Below are 6,000 nucleotides of genomic sequence, written 5' to 3' on the forward strand. Positions count from 1 at the left end.
GCTGGAATGAAAGATTTCATACATATATTACCAAACTAGGTTTCAAGAGATCAGACAATGACTATTGTTTATATTCTCAGCCGGACACTGACAAAGTTTTGAGTTATCTGATTCTATATGTTGATGATATATTAATTATCAGTAAACACTTACACAAAGTAAATAAAATTAAAGATAATCTCATGAAGGAGTTTGAAATGACTGATGGCGATGAATTGAATTTTTTTCTTGGCATTTACATAGAAAGAAACTATGAACTTTAAAAATTGATCAAATACAGTACTTAAAAAATGTATTAAAAAAATTTAATATGGAAGATTGCCATCTAATATCAACTCCAATAGAACACAAATTAAATCTTACTTGTGATAAAAATGATGAAATTTGTGACAAACCATATAAACAATTGATTGGCTGTTTGATGTATGCAATGCTAGGAATAAGACCAGACCTGTGCCATGCTGTTAGTTATTTTAGCAGATATCAATGTCATCCGACTGAACAACATTGGGTGCATCTGAAACGTGTTCTACGTTATATCAAAGGTAGTATTGATCACAAACGTTGTTATAAGAATAATTAATGATTGAAAAAATAATTGAATAATTAATTGAGGTGAAAGTTTTTTATCGTAATGCCTACTGTTTAAAAAAAAATCTACATCATCGTATTTCTCAGAATTATATGATTCTGGCTATGTTAACATCTCTGATTTTTCTTTTACCTTTTTTTCTAATTGTTTCGTTATAATGTGTGTTTCTTTTCTTTTATTTTTCTGTTGTAGAGGTAATGGTTGGGTAACTTGAGTATCAGTGGCTTTGTCGTCTTCATTTTGCTCAGAGTTGGAACTTTCATCGTAATCCATATCATTAATATGTGATGTAAGACTGTTGGAATATAATTAAAAAGTTAGATGTATAATATATTATATAGGTAATAAAAAAAATTGGTAAGTAATTAATTAAAAAGTATACAAGTAACCTACAAACATTATTAATAGTAGCTAGGTGTAGTATTGTAATATTCAAGAGTGGCAAGTTAAATAATTTATCAAGTAAAATAACAAGTTACTAGTTTTTTTATGTTAACGTTCACTACAATGAGTTATTACTATCTTAAAACACATTAAAAATTGTGAAATTTGTACTTTCAATTATGTGAAGGCAATTTTTTTTATATGTTACATAATGTTGACATAAATAAGTTAAACCAAATATGGATAGCTAGAACAGTCTTTGGTTATAAAATCTTATGAATGGTAGTATAAATAAATTAAAATTGCATAATATTACTTACTCTTTCTCTGGTAGAACATCTAAAAATTTTAAATGCGGTGCTAAGTTCCATTTGGTTGATTTTAAAGAAACCCTTGTCATTTTCATCCTTGTTCTCATTTTTTTCCATCTTTTAATTTTAAAATATGTGTCTTATATGTTCTTATATCTTTTTTTGCAGTCTTCCTCTAATATAAAAAAAAAAACTAATTTAAATCTCAGCAGAGCTAGTTTCTAGATGGAAACGTTTTAGTTTTTAGGTAGGACATTAATCATTACACCCTCACACATAATATTATATTGTCTCTGTTTTATAAACAGAGAATAAATAAATACAAATTTACATGTAGTAAATTTGTGTTCAGAAGTCCAGTTTTTTGTTGTTAGCTCTAATATTACAGTGGATTGACCTATTATCAAACCTAAAGGTTAAAACATTGTATGTGTTTTCTTGATCGGTTTTTACAATATTTAAATTTTTAAGTGAGTTACAGGCATTTTTAAATGTTAATACTCTACATACTCATAACCTACTTAAAAATTTAAATGTTGTAATAAACCAATGAGCAAACACAGATTATGTGTTTGGACCTTATAGTTTGATAATAGATCAATTCATTTAAATATTTAAGCTAACCACATAAAATTGGAACTACTAAACGTAAGTTTTTGTTGACAACGTCGTTTTCGGTATTTTAATTGCAAAAATGTAAGAATAAGTTATAAGACGTAGTACAAATGTATAATCATTAATCATTTTAGTCTTTTAAGAATATTATAAAGTTGAATATTTGTTTTATAATTTGTGCAGGTAAGTAGGTACCTGCCAATATTTAAAATCAAAGCATTTTAGTAGGTTATTTATAGGATATTCAATAAAATAATATTTATACAGTTGAAAATAAACTAAATATATTTAAAGAATAATATGTGAATATCCATGGTAAGGAAGCAATTTTAAAAAAAATAGATAGGTACCTATATCAAATTGTGAATACAATATTTTGAAGTACATGAAAAATAGAAGTAGGTAAGAAGCAAATTGAATAATCTTTAGGTATTAACATTTGTAACTCACTGTTTCTGCCAACTAATTCACTTATTTCCTTCCATATTGCCTCTCTAATATATAATAATTTATAATCCTTATTTTGTGGATTATAAATTGACGGATATTTGGCAACGCATTCTACCAATTGTTCATCTTGTTCTTTAGTGAATTTCTTAAGAACATACGACCTTAATCGGATATTCATTTTTTTTAAATATGATATTATATTTAATAGGTGAATAGGAAAACTACGGGGTGAATGCCGAAAAGGAAAAATATGAAAAAATTTTGTTTTGAATTGTTTACGCTGGTACAAAAGTTAACAAATATTTATGATAACACCGGCATTTCGTTTCAAACAACATTTAGGAGATATTGACTAAATCGAATTTGGTATAGCACCACTTTGTTTTCAGTTATCACTGATAAGCTATTATCATAATCATTTTTTTTTTGTAAAATTTAAGTACACGTAAAACTTCATAGGAAAATCATAGGTACTACGGAGGTTGAGAAAAGCAATTGTTGCGATTATTAAAAGTTAATAGACATAATATATTATATTAATAATGATTTGTTCAATCACAATGGAATTCATAATATTTTTCGAATAGAAAATATCATAGATAATAAAAGATAATATATTATCTATGGAAAATATGCTTCAAAGTTAAATACTTCTTAACTGTGTCATTGGGGTGAACAGGAACACTCGAAAATATTAACAAATTTCAATTTATTAAAAATGTCTATTACCTACCTATATAATTGCTATAGACTAAAGTGCATAACAAAAATAATAACAATTATTAAGTTATTTAAAAAAGATATGAAAATAATTAAGTTGTTAAATATACCTGATGTAATAAGTTATTATTTTAATTTGTTTTTAATTAATTATATAGTAACCTGTTACCTATATATTTTAATATAATTTTTTTTTTAAATTAATTATGTAGTTATGTCCTATAATATATATATATATATAACCTTTTTAAAAAAATAAAATGTGTTCCTATCAACCTCCGGTTGATCTGAATAAGAAAAATTGAGAAAATTTTACCTATGTTCCGGTTCACCCCAAAAACGTGAAAATATGAATACGTTTTTGAAAAAAAATATAAAAAAAACTAACAGACCTAAATTAAAAATTTCACATTAAAATAACGAGTCTGTGTGTAGTCTATCCAAAACATATTTCAGAAAAACTCTATCTAAAAAATTGGCATTTTCATAATAAAATAACATCTAAAATCGTTCCTATTCACCCCATTTTACGGCCACCGAGTTATAACAATGAAAAATAATACCTGAACGTCAGTGGTCAATAATTGGTTATGGATGAACCATGAATGAAATGTGTAAAGTTTAATGAACGTGAAACGTTCTTCCAAACACAAAACCACTGGTCGTTCGTCGGGCAAACGCGATCAGCGTGTTTGTCGTCGCTATCGAGGAGTGGCTTAAATTTAGATCGCCGACCGCGACCGCAGTAGGGAAACCAACCATATTTATCACGATATTTAGTTTGAATTATATTGTAAGCAGGCAACTGGCACTGGCAAGTATAGTCGTGCGATCAGTGTGCGCATTATGGTACTACGCCGACAAGTCGTGCGCGATCTACGATAGCTGTTCGCGTTCGCCGACACCGTATTATCCAAAATTACTTTTTTAATAGTATTTTTTTTTTTTATTGAGTAATGACATTATCATTTATTCTGTATTTTGCCCGCGTCTGTGCATTGTCGAAGAAAATGAATTAATTAAATATAGAAATTATTTTGAATTAAATAAATTATTGTTTTAATGGACGAGTTACAGACGTAAATTGATACATAGGTACTATGTAGGTAGCTACTAAGTGTAGGTACTGAGATTGAGTGAGAAGTAAGTAAGTACTCGATACGGAATGGAAGGAGATAAAATGATTAAATTAATTGAGTGCTTACAGTTGCCAATACTTGCCAGTTGCCATTGAACTCTATGTATAATATAATATACGTAATTAGGAGGACGTATCTAATATTAATATATTATCTTCTTATCTTAACATATTATAAAACAAAGTCCCTTTTTCTGTCTGTATACTTGGATCTTTAAAACTACGCAACGAATTTTGATGCTGTTTTTTTTAATTGATAGAGTGATTTAGGAGGAAGGTTTATATGTATACAACATGCATAATATAGTAGAGAAACACTGCCTCTTTTTGTATGTACGAGCATATCTCGAAAAGAACTCTAGTACTCTACTTATTTTAATAAGGTTTTCACTAATAAATCGGTCGAGTCATAGGAGCAATAATTAGTAAAAATTAGTATTTTAAATGTTTACCATTAGTTTCTCTGGCAGATGAGGTAAAAGCATCCATCAATCGTCGCACGCTTATGGTTTCGAATAAAGAAATTATATCTTAAAACAAATATGAGAGTTGAATGTAAATTTGTAGCTATTATATAGATTCACAAAAATTACTTGACCGATTTTGTGAACATTTCGAATTGTTCTTGGAGATATCAGGAATGTTTAAAGAGTAGTTTGAACCACGTTCGATTTATACAAAGTGCTATACCAAAATATCCACCACAAATAAATTGCTCACCTTGGTCGACTTAGTTCGCAAAGCTACCCAAATTTATCTGTGAACTGAGGTACCTAGGTATAGGTACACTTAATAAATAATCTAAATTTTTTGGTGGGCGGGATTGAGTTATAGGTACAACTAAAATTGGATGTTGGTTTATCCGAAGTTAATTGTCTCAAAAAATGACTGGACCGTTTTCAATAAAAAATCATAACAATATATTATTACTTGAAAATTGGAAGGTGTATAGGTACAGCTTGATTTTTCAACTCATATAGGCTGTAGATAGGTAAAGGGTAGCTCACACATGAATTTTTTTAGCAAATGATTTTTTTTGTCAATCTAAATGGTTGCAATTCGTTACATATTATATTAATATTATAATTAAAAGAAATATAGTATATACATTTTTACAAATATATTTATTAAAAATATAAATATTTGGCCTGGACAACGTTGGGCGGGACAGCTAGTTAAACTTTAATATTATATAGTGATTATGTTACTATATTTTAGTTTAATTATTGTAGTTTGCTATGATATTTCAAACCTCCGGCGCTACTTTAGCTCTGATGCATAATCTATTTATTATTTTTTCATTTCTAGGATTTGTTAAATAGGCAATTGGTTCTTCTCGTCATCTATACATTATAATTATCTAGGTAAGTACTATATGTCTATGTTACTTATCATAATATCTAGTCTCTGCTATACTTAAAACAAACCTACAATTTAAAATGTATTATTAATTGAAGTTGTAATAATAAAATTAACCTAATTAATTAATCACGATTTATGAAATAAATTGTATAAAAAATAAAAATAATAAAGTTGAAAGAGAAATTAAAAATTACAAACATTTTTTGAAGTAAACATTTTACTATCTACAATGTTTATTGTATCATAGTAGGCAAAACAACTTTATTTCTTATGTTTAAATATTTATTTCAATGTTGTTTATTACTATTAATTAATATTTATCGTAATTTAAAGTCGTTCGTCATTGTATAAGTTCCTTATTACTCACGTATCCTGAAATAGTGAAATCATAGGTATAATGCCAAGTCTCTGAACTCTGAATGGTTTTT

Source organism: Metopolophium dirhodum, chromosome 1 (genome assembly GCF_019925205.1).
Source record: "Metopolophium dirhodum isolate CAU chromosome 1, ASM1992520v1, whole genome shotgun sequence".
Classification (NCBI taxonomy): Eukaryota; Metazoa; Arthropoda; class Insecta; order Hemiptera; family Aphididae; genus Metopolophium; species Metopolophium dirhodum.